This window comes from Peromyscus maniculatus, chromosome 10, assembly GCF_049852395.1.
Source record: "Peromyscus maniculatus bairdii isolate BWxNUB_F1_BW_parent chromosome 10, HU_Pman_BW_mat_3.1, whole genome shotgun sequence".
Taxonomy (NCBI): Eukaryota; Metazoa; Chordata; class Mammalia; order Rodentia; family Cricetidae; genus Peromyscus; species Peromyscus maniculatus.
In genome coordinates, this window is record NC_134861.1 from 55,211,246 (window position 1) to 55,225,774 (window position 14,529).

Consider the following 14,529-nt stretch of genomic DNA (forward strand, 5'->3'; position numbering starts at 1 on the left):
ACTGGAAGCTTCTGTGTCCTCATCCCAATGGCTCTCAGCTGAACTGCTGCTAGAAGCCTGAAAGCTTAGCCAGCCAAATGCTTAACCAGGCCAAATGCTTCTAGTTTCTGGTCCACACACCTTATGTACCTTTCTGCTTTCTACCACCACTCCCTGGGATTAAAGGCTTGCTTTCTGGGATTAAAGGCGTGATGAGTCACCATGCCTGTCTGTATCCTTGAACACATGGTTTTCTGCCTTTGGAATGCTAGGATTAAAGGTGTGTGCTACCACTGCCTATCCTTTATGTTTAATATTGTGGCTGTTCTGTCTCTGACCCCAGATAAGTTTATTTGCATGCACAATATTTGGGGGAATACAATACCACAACTCCTCTAACTCCATTATTCATTTTTTAGCTTGTTGTCTTACGATATAAGAAGGCCAAAATCATCAGGGTTGATTCTTTTCTTCTAGCACAATAGAACATTTTCTGTTGTTTTTGTGGTTTTCTTCCAGGCAAAACCACTCTTCCTTCATAACTAAGACTTCTAGGCAATCAGAAAATATTGTCATGACAACAGAAAGAAAAAGTTTTCCTAGTGAGACATTAACAGTGACAGTGAACCATATATCTTTCTACCCCTTGATTCCTGGGCCTGCAAATCTTGTATGAGAAAGAGTAGTATTTCACAGACTCAAAGTTAGTTAGCATTATGATTTCTTCAATCAAAGACGTTAGTTAATTAGTTTGTCATACAGGCTCAAGGAACTTCTCAATAAATGGGCAGAAAATAGCCAGATATTTTTGTCAAAATATTGCAAGAATGACCTTCAAGAAAGTGGCTGTCCATGTGCTTTTTTCCCAGAGAAAGCTCTTGAGTCGGGCTTCCTCTGTCTACATTACTGTTAACATTGTTTTCCCGGAAACTACTAGAATATCACATTTGACTTTTCATATAGCATTCAACTAGTTTTCCATCCCACAGTCATCTGCATTCCTTAAAAAACAAACAAACAAACAAAGGTAACATCGTCATGCTCTCCACTTGAGGCACTGACTTTTGTATTAATTAGTTTTCCAGAATTGTAGTAATAAACTGCATCTAGCTCATGTTGGTTTTTATTATTGGAAGCACCATAATGGGATTATATTAGTTAACATTTTATGGTGTGAGTTCTGTTTTGCTATTTTCTACTTTATAAGACTTAGAATAGCTCTAGTATATGAACTTTTTGATTACAGAATCCATCCTATATTCAACAGATAAAATCTTTGAATTACTTTATTTAAAATGACAAAAAATTAAAGTATTCTATTCTAAAATAATTTCCAAGGGTATAGTGCAATATCACACAATTTTTAATTAAAATTTTACTTTTAAGTTTTTTTTAATTTTTGAAAGTTTTATATATCTTCTGATCATATCTTATATCCTATCTCCTTTCCCAATTCTTCCTCAATTCATTCCCCACATACCCTAACCAGTCAACCTGTGTCCTTCATGTTTTTTTTTTAAATATTCAAACCATATTTGTGATACCCAAATATTCTTGAATGTGTGGGGTTCCACTGGAGTGTGGGCATTCCCTCTTAAGAAAACTATTGCTCCCCCTTCAGAAGCTAAAGTTTGTCAATAGCTCCACAGATTTTGGTAGGATTGTGTGTCCAATTCCTCTTGGCATGCTGAGATTAGGTGTAGCGTAGGCTTGCACAGGTCTTGTTCACGGTGTTCCAACCATTGCTAATTCCTTTGTGAAGATGTCCAGAACACAATTCCTTCTAGACATTGACAGCCTCATGCTTATACACTCTTCTGCAATAATCCTTGTCCCTAAAGGATGGGCAGGCAGTACATATGTATGCTGTTACATTTAGGGATGAGAATTGTACAATCACTTATTCTCTACATTTTGTCATTTGTGAGTCACTATGTTAATCACTGTCTACCACAAATAGAAGCTTCTGAGATGAAGTATGAAAGATGCATTGATCTATGGGAAAACTGATGTTATTGCAATGTCAGTTCAATGCCACGTCTATTGTGTAGCATTAGAGTAAAAGTTCTTCCTCGGGATAAAGTACACAATATCCTATTAAAATATTCACGTGTAATTTTATCCCACGTGTATTTTGTTCCACCCACATAGAAATATTAAAACTAGTATATCTATTATATATTAGTTATATTACATTAGTTATATTAATAACTAATATAACTAATATTATATTTAGTTATATTAATAATTAGTTATATATTAGTTATATTTTCTGCTCAAGTTCCAGTTTGCTTTCAATTTTTTTTGCAAGATTTACCTAGAGAAGATGATATTTACATAGAACCATTAATTCTGAAAGGGTAACATAATATTCTCAAGGATAATAAAGAAATGATAGCAAGTAATGCATACACTAATAAAAAAGTCAATTCATTTTATATAAACATCAAAATGGTTAATAATTAACAGATTAATATTCCCAATGATAGCTTATCCATTGTGTTTTTGCCATAATTTTTCATAGTGACTCTTGCTAAATAAGACATGGATCCTTGGTAAATAATTCTTTATTTTTGGTATAGTAATATCTCTACTAGTAAATTATTCTCACTTCCCATCAATATTTAGATGTTCAGTTCACATATATCTGCATTTATAAGTAGCCAAACTATAAACTCTGTCAGAGCAGAAGGAGATGGTAAATAAAAAGGAGAATGAATTTTTTTGTTCTTCCCCTTATAAAATAAAAAATACAGAATTTTGTGACATATTGATTTTATATTTACAAGCAAAGAATGTTAAGTGAGAGTGAGCATGACCTCTATCAGTTTAATTTACATATTTGTTATGTGTGATTAATCATTAGGGAAAGTAGTGATCTGGAGGCTGATCTATATAAAATATTTTTAAAAGCTTCCTAGGACATACATTAAGTCAACTCCATTAGTGACCTGTCATGAAGCTGAAGCACATTAAACCTTTGTAAAATATTTCTAGTGCTCTAGAATATGACAGGACCATTATAACTTAATTTACTATGCATTTTTTGCAAATACACACAATTTTTATTATTTTCAGGAATTAAAAGTAATTCATAAAAGTAGTTTACATAAAACAACTTTAATTAAGTAATTTGTTCATTTCCCTGTAACATTCCTCACACATGATTGAATTTCTGGACTGAATAAGCACCACCATTTTTAACAAATTCAATATGTTCTGTCTAATGAAAAAACAGTTGACACTGATAAGGAAATATAACAAAAGCCTCTGCCATTTAAGTATTTCTAAAATGTTATATTGTAAATTAATTACACATTTTATGGATGTTTCTAGGCAGGTACAATTCATATCGTAAAACCATAGTTAATGAAAGATCAAAAAATTCAAGTTGTGTGAGCATTAGTTGCTTTAGTTTGTTATGAAAGGCACCCAATTTTACAAAGTACCACTTGAAAAAATGAATGCCTACTGAGAAAAGACCTTTATTTTCAACAGTATTTTTGTGTAATTAATGAATATGTGCATAAATAATGATGCTCTAGTGGGAAAATTAAATGTAGACGATACAAATATGAGCCAAAATGTTTAGACTCTGTATACAAGTGGGTCAGTAAGTAGTTAAGCAATTAAACAATTAATTTGGTTATCAATCCAATAGTTCTTCTGTCTCATTTAATTTGTTCACTAAGCTGGGAGCTTCCAATATGATATTCTAATTAGTGCATAAAACAGTGTTTCCTATATTCATTTCATTATTAATCATAATTTTCCTTAATTTTGCTCAGATTTAAAAGAAAAGAAAGACAAAAAGAGGAACAGAGAGGAAACATAAAGAAACTAAAGGAGGGAGTTCAAGTAGTTGACCAGTCTATTAAATACTGCATAGTTGAGTATGAGAACAAATTCAATATCCAGAAACCATATTTTTTAAAAAGTAGATTTATAATCCCAGCCCTGAGGAGTCAGAGTAAAGAGTCTGTCTAGGGTTTTCTGATGATTCAGTCTAAGCTCTCATTTCAATGAGTTACACTGTGTTTGAAAACAAAATACCTGTAAAACACATCCGGAAGACTGATGGCACAAGCCTCACACCTACAGACACAAGCACAAACTATGCACATAGGTCTGTGCACATATATGAACACATACATGCACAGATACAAAGAGAATAAGACAGAAAATGAAAATGTTTACTAACGAAAAATGATACTTCAACTCAATATAATTGATAAACTAAATATGTTTCCAAAACTGGTCCCAGGTAATTGAATGTCTTAAGCAAAACTGACTTTTGGCCAATTACTTCTCACCATCTTTAAAAGAATGACTTGAAAAAAAATAGTACACATGAATATTTGAGAGTAAACAAACAGGGATTTTCATCATTAACCAAATACTTGTCATTAACAACACTAGAATATTTTCACTGGTGTATACAAAAGTCTTTATTTAATACTTATATGCATAAACACATCTTTTATTTAAAAATATTTGGTAGCTGTTCTGTCATAAGCTAACATTGTGTGAAAAAAAATTATGCAGTGTTCCTCTTCTAGAACACAGAGTGTAACAATATAGGGATGAGATTGTTTCAAACACTAAATTAATCTGACCACCAGACAGTTGTGAGAGTAAATTGAAACGTTCAGGTATAGCTCCTGCTGCTACGCTTGTGTTTATATAGCAGAAATGAAGTTAATTGCCAATACATTTTTTTACAAGTATGTTTCTAGAAAAATCGTTCCCAATATCTCAAATCCCCAGATAATCCAGCTATAGATGTGTGGCATGCAGTATGTTCAGACAATGGAGTACCACAAAGGAAATGAAAATGATCAAACTATAATTTATTACAATACTATTTATGGCATTACAAAGTACAATATTGAGAGATAGAATGTCACAACCATACTTTCCCACCCTGGTTGTTTTAGTTTGCTTATTTGGCTCATTCTTCAGACAACTAGCATCTATTTTCCCTATAAAGAAAAGGTTTATTTTTCACAGATTCTTAATCCAAATTATTAAACATTTGGCCCTGGTAGAATTTTTCCTTACCTCTCAAAATTCACAAGATTCCAGTACCCTCATGTTGGTTAACATTCTTATCTTCCAGTATCTCACAGCAACATCTCATTAAATAGTGAAATTTCAAAGCCTTTTCAAACTCTTAACATTCAAGCACTTTTACAATCCTTCCCCCAAACCAATGTTTCAAATCCATCAGAGCAATAACATACACTTAACAGTTTCTGATCTACCTTTCTTTCTGTTGCCATGATACACATCATGACCAAAAGCAACATAAAGAATAATGGATGTTATCCTCTAACAATTTATGTTTTATGATTTTGTTTATTATTTATCCAAGGCAGCAACCTGAAGAAAAGAATTGTAGAGGACCACCATTGACTGCCTTGCTTCCTGGCTCATATTTAATTACCTTACTTATACAATTTAGACAGATTTGTCTAGGGATGGTACTGCCCATAGTGGCTGGGTGCATCAACATCAATGAACAATTAATAAATTATTCTCACAGATTTTCCCACAGGCCAATCTGATGCAAACATTTTGTTTTGTTTTGTTTTTGTTTTTCGAGACAGGGTTTCTCTGTGTCATTTTGGTACCTGTTCTGGATCTCCATATTTTGGCCTCGAACTCACAGAGATTCGCCTGGCTCTGCCTCCCAAGTGCTAGGATTAAAGACGTGTGCCACCTCGGCTCGGCTGTAGACAATTCTTTGAGTGAGGTTTTCTCTGCCCAGATGGATCGACATGTTAACCAAGACAAGCCATTACATAATGTGCATGGAATCTGAAGGTAGAGATTTTACATAGTTAAAACAGAAGAGAATTTTCAAGTAAGGTTTCAGTGAATGGGAGTAGAGCTCAGTAAGCAAAAAAAAAAACTGGGACAAAGGAAAATGGTCTCTGTGTTAATGAAGGTATGCTTTTCCTGTATTATTCATTTGGCTGAGCCTGTTACTCATTGTATTTAATGTGTACTACTAGGAGACACTATTTATTAAACCTGTTTTTAAGAAGAATTCAACTGGAAACATGATTAAGGACTTGCCACTCCTCTTCTGTGCTGCCTGATGGTCCAACTCCCACTTTAGCACCGCATCTCAAGTGCCCTTTCCTCCTCGGAGATATATTTCTGATTATTTTTTATGTTTTCCACTCAATCCCCACTAGTTTTTACTCCTGGATTTTCCAATTCGTCATAAAATATGCAATCACTTCTTCCACCTACAAAAAATTTCTTCCCTTGACATGTCAACTCATAATTTTTCATATTATTTAAATTATATTGCAGAAATTTGCCATAAACCCCACATACCTGAAGAACTGACAAGAAATACTACAATTTTTATTAAGAAAAAGGAAATATTTGAACCCCTTTTGATATTTTCCTTGCCCTGCAGTCTCCCTATGTTCTGTCCTTTAACAGATTCTACTGATTCTACACTGGAAATACTCAGTTTTCACATCAATCCCATACACTGACAGAAAGCAACCATGCCTTAAGTCTTGATTGCTCTTATGTCCTACAAATCCGTTTCTCAGATTCCTCCTTTCTCCATTATTTTACCAGAACAGTTGTGGTCTCTGTAGTATATTACAGTAGCAAACACAGCTAAAATCTATTCCAATTTTGTTCCAATGCAGAAGAGTCATCCTTGAAAACAGGAACACACACTACAAAAAAAAAAAAAAAAAAAAAGGACTCAAAAAGTTGTTTTGTACGTGTAGCAATAGCAATCAAAACAAAAGAAGCTCTGAGCTAGAGAATGGAGCAGGACTGCAGGACCGGGTGGAGCTAGAGGTAGGGTAACTAAGAAGGGCTGGAGGGAGGCAACATAGGGAGAAATTAATGTCATTGCATTTCAATTAGAAGCGTTTATTATTTTTTTAAGAAGATTGTTTAGCTTGAGGATGTTGTGGGACTCCTAACAGTGGAGTGGATATATCTCTGACTCTTTTGTATGCTCTTGGGACCTTTCTCCACCTACTGGGTTGCCTCATCCATTCTTGCTATGAGGGTTTGTGTATAATCTTATTTTGACCTTTTTTTTTTTTTTTTTTTTTTTTTTTTTTTTTTTTTTTTTTTTTTTTTAGACAGGTTTTCTCTCTAGAACTCACTGAGATCCTCCTGGCTCTGCCTCCATGGTGCTGGGATTAAAGGCCTGCAGCACCACCCGCTGCCCTACTGCCACGTTCTTCAGCAGAGTTCAGGAGGGAGTCCTGCTCATTTCTGGAGGGAAATGGGGAAGCACTGGATGTGAGGGAGAGGAGAAGTAGTGGGAGGAGACTTAGAGGAGTGCAGGGAGGGAAGGCTGTGGTTGAGATGCATTGTGTAGGAGAAGAATAAATAAAAAGAAGTGATGACACAATCCTTCTGGTATCTTTCCACTTGTATTTTATTCACCTTCATAGCTGTGAAACGTGAGCAGTTCTTGTCGTTGTAAAGATTTTTTCCAATGTCTCTGGGTAGTGAAATTGTCCTTTGAAACTTAATCACAGTTGTAAGACTTTTATTAGTCTCCAACACCTTTCTTCATAGAATTAATCACCTGTCAGCTTGTGTACATTATATTGGATCTTCTGACACCTATTGGAAGAGACGCTCCATGTAGACAAGAGTTTGATTGTTTTGCCTTGTATATATAAGAGTTTGTCATATACACTGTACACTCAATAAACACTGACTATGTCAATAAGTCAGCTTTCCAAAATTACTGATTTTTTAAATACATATAAGCTGGATATGTAGTTTTATGCTTATGATTTAAAGCAAATTTCTTTTCCTTGAATTTTAATAATATCTGACAAAATATAGAAATTACATACATATGATTTAATATCTCCAGGGACAGCTGTAAATAATGAAAATAATTCTGAAACATTACAATCAAACAAAATTCACAATAGTACATTATACATATCTATTAATTTCATATTGTGCTATTAATGTTGAAGATCAAGAATTAGCATCTGGAGAAATATTTGCTATTTAACTTGTTTCTCAATAAAATAAAGTATAAAGTATTTATTTATTGCAAATTGAGTAAGATTTTAAGGGAAATTACACTCCATCAGGAAAAATGTGACAGAGAAGTTGAAGTATTTATGATTACTTTTACAGCCCATCATCTCGGCAGCATAAATAGAGCAGGTAGCTTTGCTGAAGGCTACAAAATATTATATCTGTGAGACTGAGAGGTAAACATTGGAAATTTCCTGTGTGCCCTGGAGAGAATACGAAAATAATAAAACAAAATCAACCTCAGTATGATATTGTCTCCTGGCTCAATCATTGCTTTGGCCTTTCATTCTTAATGTTATATTTTTACAATATGGTGAGTCATGTATGAGGGATAAGTGTGTTCCTTTGAAGGAAATGGATATCACTGTGCTGCTTTTAGACAGGCTTCTTTCTGCCTGTCAAATTTTCCCCCTACACGCTGTTAAACTACACAAGATAAATGGCTTATAATGGTCAGAATCAGATTTCTTTGATGAACTACATGTCAAAAAATCAGGAACCCAGAACAAGCTGAAATACTAGAGAGACAATTCAAATCCTAGGCCTGAAGGCATCAAGATACTTGTAACCCTTTTGCTCAAGGCATGCTAGAAAGAACCAGAAACAATAAACAAATACATCATACGGGGAGCCTTTATTTGACTTATTTGAATATTTTGAAATAAGCTCTGTTACCATATCTGGCCATTTCCATATTTTTAAAACAATCATTTACCATTATATTATTTTTGAACATGTACACACGTATTATTCATTAACTTAGAATTGCAAGTATATATACAATGGAGTTGTATAATAAGTATTCCCTATTCACTCCCTCCAAACATCCAAATAGGCTTTATCATGCCCCCCACTCCCAAATTTGTATCCTCTTTTAATTTATCCCATTGAGTAAAATTAGTGCTGCTATTAGGTACAATGATGTAGGACCATCTACTGTTTCATGGTTGACTTATCAGCGGCCATACCCATAAAGAAAACCATATCTTCCTTTCCAAGTAGCCATCAGCTACTGATACCTCCTTGGATAAGGACTGGGTTCCATGAGCCTCTCCTCAAAAGTCCATGGTAAAGTGTTGATTTCCTTGATCTGCAGACAACCACCATTACTGTGAGTTCTTGTTTACAGCAGTCTTCAGCACTCCTTGACAAACTCTGGCTCTTACCACCACTCTCCTACTGGGTGGAGAATCATTCTAGAAGAGTATACAAAATAATTCTAAGATACATTTCAATATTCTTAATTTCTTTTGAATGCTTTTAATTTAGCTGTAAAAATGATGTATATATTTTCTCTGACATGATTTTATTGCCAACAGGAATATGTCTATAATCCATCATTAGCAAATTGAGTTTATCACTAGGTTTATATACTGAAGGTATGATTTCAGTTCATTTAATGCACTTTTTAAAAGATATTTCTTTCATGTTGCCATTCACTTTACTGAGGCATATTTTTGAAAACTAAAGTTATCGTTATAGGTACCCTGGGAAACAATAAGAGCAACTGTAGGCATTTCGTAAGTAGTTGATATGCACATATAATGAATCCTGTTACTAGTTGTACTACTTTTTTTCTAACTACTCCCCTTACTCAAGGAGATGTTATAAAGAATATGGTCAGTTAATACCAATCATGAAATTTTTTACATGCTTAAATTAATATTTCAGAATATTAAATTAATATTCAGAAATGATCTGAATGTAGATTTACAGTCTACGTGTACAGCTGGCTAAGTGAGATCGCTTTCACAGTTCTGCTTGTATCCCATCGGCTCCCCATTAGTCACTGAACTCTTAAAACTGGTATTGTAACATTATTACAATGTTTTGCGCCAATTTTATAAACTTTACAGTACAATATGTGTTCCTTTTCTGAGGCAAACCAAAGGTATATCTCTCAAGGTTCTGCTGCTATCAGCAGTGTTGATGGGGGATTTTTTATACATGTGTAATAGATAGAAATAAACCAGAAAAAAAGAAGAAAAAAAAAGTGGTGGAGGAAAAGGTGAACACTGCAAGAATACTCAAAAGGGCTGAGAGTTGCAAACGCCAAGATTGGCTTTGCATAGTAAATGGAATAGAACAGCTCTGAACTATAGCTTACTTTTCCTGGTTTGGTCTGACAGAATGATTGAATGCTTTTATACAAAAATCAGAGCCTTAAAAACAAGGATTTGGTGAGATTGTAAAATGGTGTACCACTTTGGCAAAACAGTCTGGTGGTTGGTCAAAATGCAAAACATTGTTACTCTGTTACTCAACAGTTCTACCCTTAGGAATATAACCTCAAACTACTGAAAATGTGCACCTATGAAACATGTACATGAAGGTTTACAGCAGTGTGTTGCTAATAGTAAAAAAGTTAAAACAACTCAAATAGCTATCAAATACTGGAGAGAAATAAAATGTGGCTTATTCATACAATAGAATATTATTAAGACATAAAAATGAATGAGAAACTGACAGATTAAATGACTTTGGTGAACCTTCATAATTTCATTTGTAGATCTTTCCATTTCTAATTTATAAATACATTTGGGGTTATAAATTATAAATGTACTGCCTCCTGTCAACATTGTATACTTCTATTTGATGATTTCTGTGTCAAATATTATATGGAAATGTTTCCAAGTATTTTCTGTATTAACTGTGAATGAACAGAACAAAATAAATTGCCTGTGATGGAAAACAAAAATTAATATTTCATGTCTCATAGACAAAGCAGGAAAACAAATGCAATCATTCATGTATACTCTTGTTAAGATAAGTGACAGTCACATTGAAGTGCAAAAAATAACTGATGTAATTAGAAAATTTTGTTACAGCAGCATGAAAAATAATTAATAAAATTTGTCCATACCTATCTATGGAAAATTTTACACATACATTGTTTTTCTTAATCAAGGAGAAATCGTCAAAAATTTTTGCTGACTTTTTCTAGTTGAACTTTGAATTTTACTCTTGTAACTTCTTTCTGAATCTTTATAGTCTTATTTCACACTAAAAAACAAAATTTTAGCATGCAAAATTCATGAGGCATTTCCTAAAGAAAGTCATTAAAATATTACTGCTGTTTTATCATAAAATATGATTCTACATGAAATGTCTAGTATCCCTATAACTTTTGGAATATATTATTGTAGAAGTAGGATTTTTTTCTTTTCTATTTTTATTTATTCTTCTCTCATACAATACATCCCAGTTGCTTGTCTACATGGAAATTCTCTTCCAATAGGATGTGTCAGAAGAAAAATATAATGTACACATCATGACAGGTATTTAATTCTATGAAGAAAGGTCATAGAGACCAATAAACGGCTTGAAATTGTGATGGATTCCAAAGGACAATTTCACTAGTCAGAGACACGGGGAAAATTCTTTATAAAGACAAGAACTGTTCATATATTTCACAGCTCTTAAGGTGATTACAAAATAAAAAAGGAAAGATAACCAGAATGAGTGTATCATTATTTACTTTTATCTATTCTTCTCTCACACAATATATCCCAACTGCAGCTTCTTTTCCCTCCACTCTTCCTAGTCTCCACCCTGCTACCAACCTCCCCTATCTTCCAGATCCATTGTGTCTCAATTTCCCTTCAGAAAAGATCAGACTTCCAAGTGATACCAATCAAACAGAATAACAAGATGCAATAAGAATAGGCACACTCACACACACACACAAACACATACACACACACACAAAAATTGGATTTTCAGTTTCATGTTGTAGCATTTAAAGCTTACATATCACCACCCATGGAGAAAACACCTTTTGAAGTAATATGTTACTATTCTGTTTTGCTTAAGGATGAGAGGATTTGATTAAATGAAAAAAGAATGCATGACAGAAGTACTACTAAATAAATTAAGGTGTTTTTTTTTTCTAAAAATAAAAAGAAAGGAAAAAAAAACTCATATCAAAGCTGGTTGAAGCAACAAAGTAGGAGGAAAAAGGTCCCAAGAGTAAGCAAAAGAGTCAGAGACACCCCCACTCCAACCATTAGGAGTCCTAAAAAAAAAAACCAAAATAAATAACCACATATATGCAGTGGACCTAGCACAGACCCATACAGAATCTGTGATTGCCAATTCAGTCTTTTTCAAGCCCTGTGAGCCCTGCTTAGTTAATTAGGTGGCCTGTGTTCTCCAGAAACAAGAAATTCAACATATGACTTATTAAATATGGATCCTGGTAAATATAATGTTTTTCATCAGGTGTATTTATTCTGGGAAGTAGTACATTCATACAATTAATAGGTTCTTATCATATATACAAGATAATATTTATTTTGTTCAGTAAATATCTTTCATGAGGAAGAACTGTACCATTAAGACTCCCACTTGGATAAGTTTTAAATAAGCCTTCATTATCTTCAAAGGACTACAGTAGAGAAATACATGATATATAATATTTTTCATGCTATTATGTCTATGCATCATAGTTTAAGTGCTTTTTACTGGTCTTATCACAATAAATTCACTTACAGAATAATTAATGTGTTATACTGACTGATGAGAACACTGATTCCCTTAATGGACTTCAAGGAAATGATCATAGTGCATTCTATAAACTAAGCTGACTCATTGATAAATAGATATAAGCCTACTCTCTAGTGATTTCTCAACCTCACTATACCTTAAATTGCTGCTTTGAATTATTGCCAATTTTGAACACGGATCTAACTGTTCTAAAACAAACTGTATATTTCACTGTTCACTGTTGCAGGGTGACCTGAACAAAGAGCTATAGTCATTCTGTAAGGGTGGGGAAAAATACATTTGCAGTAATGTCACAGGGCAGAAAGACACATTATGATGTAGGTGACTCCAAGTCTGAGAATTTGAGAATTGGTTTAATTAATCTGTATGTATTTCAACAGGTATTTACCATATTTCTCTCTAGCAATTACTTAGCTATCAACTATTTATCATTTGTCCATCATCCGTCTCTATTTTGAGAGTTTAAGAATGTTTTCATATTCCTAGATTCTGGTATAAAATGAAGTCTCTTTATAGTCTCCAATCATTCAGATTACCCACATATCCTTCTGACTCCAATGCCCATTTTTTTTAACGTTGCTTCAAATATTTAAGTTCTCTCTTCTGGTACACACTTTTGATATTTTTAATGAGATTTTCCTCTCCAGGCTCAGATGTTTGAATGATTTCTCTCCAGTTGAAGGTGCTGTTAGGTTTATGAAGATTTCCTGGGGTAAATACATCACTGAGGGATTGACTTGAGTGATTCAAAAGTCCTCTACCATTCCCAGTTCACTCACTCTATTTTTGGCTTGTAGTTTAAGATAGGAATTCTCAGTTTGCTACTCCAGTCATCCTGTGTATCTGATGCCATGGTTCTCCTTGTTAGGGTGATGGACTCATCATTCTAGAACCTTAAAGACAGCTAAATCCTTCTGTTTATAAGTTGCCTCAGTCATGGTGTTTTATTAATAACAACAGAAAAGGAACTAAAGCACTGCTACCTAGGTTGCTATTATGCCATGACTAACAGGTCTCTAACATGACTGCTTATTGCCAGTCCTGACATACATGAAGACACACTATTAAGATTCCTAATAATGCCAGTATATCCTTCCAATTTCATACTTTAGCACAAAAGCTCCAGCCCCATGCCCCAGTGATATACTATTGTGTGATCTTTTGTTTGTGTTCTGAGAAATAAAGCTTGCCTAGAGATCAGAGGGCAGAGCTAGCCACTAGGTAACCACAGAAGCCAGGCAGTGGTAGCTCATGCCTTTAATTCCAGCACTTTGGAAGCTCACACCTTTATTCCCAGCACTTGGGAGGCAGAGAGAGAAGGTGATAACGTGGGGCAGAGACAGGATCTCTCAGCCCTTTCTGTTAGAGGATTCAGAGAGATAAAAAGTCATTGGTGGCTACTCCTCTGCTTCTCCTATCTTTCAGGTTATTACCCCAATATCTGTCTCCTAGTTTTTATCAATAAAACTAATTAGGTTCATACTTCAATACACATTTATTACAATCTAAAAATCTATGGTTAGGCATACATGAACAGGGACATATAAACAATTCTAAAAAGAAGAAGCATGCCAAAGTGTTACCATAAACAAATTCAAGTTATACTACAGAGCAATATTAACAGCATGGTACAGAGTATTCATAGATGAATAGAGCACAATACAGAGCCCAGATATATGTAAATGCAAATATGATTACGTGAGTTTTGAGAATGTTGGGAAAATGTACCCTGGACAAAGATGTTGTGCGAATCCTAAATGGTCTTTTAATAAAAACTCAGAGACAGATATTGGTGTAAATGCTGAAAGATCAGAGAGACAAAGGAACAAGTCACAGCCACTTCTCACCTCACCAACTTCTCAGCCAATCTTCATGAATCCTTAGACTGAATGCCTCTCAGTTTCAGCTGAAAGTGCCTAATTCCTGTCTCTTCCTGCCTTAAATTCCTTTCTCTGCCCAGTCATATCTCTTCCTGCCTCAACCTTCCTA

The 14,529-nt window shown here is 34.1% G+C and overlaps 1 long non-coding RNA gene across 2 annotated transcripts; it reads right to left on the reverse strand.

Moving 5' to 3' along the window:
• Positions 1 to 7,390: 7,390 nt before the first annotated feature.
• LOC143267523 (uncharacterized) lies at positions 7,391 to 13,470 on the reverse strand. Of its 2 annotated transcripts, XR_013042661.1 has the most exons (4): positions 13,077 to 13,470; positions 10,898 to 11,037; positions 9,003 to 9,230; positions 7,391 to 7,599 (listed from the first exon to the last, which is right to left on the reverse strand). It is a non-coding gene; the product is annotated as an uncharacterized LOC143267523 (long non-coding RNA). The 2 variants fall into 2 exon arrangements; XR_013042660.1 differs by lacking the exon at positions 7,391 to 7,599 and having other exon boundaries at positions 8,664 to 9,230; positions 13,077 to 13,467.
• Positions 13,471 to 14,529: the final 1,059 nt, after the last annotated feature.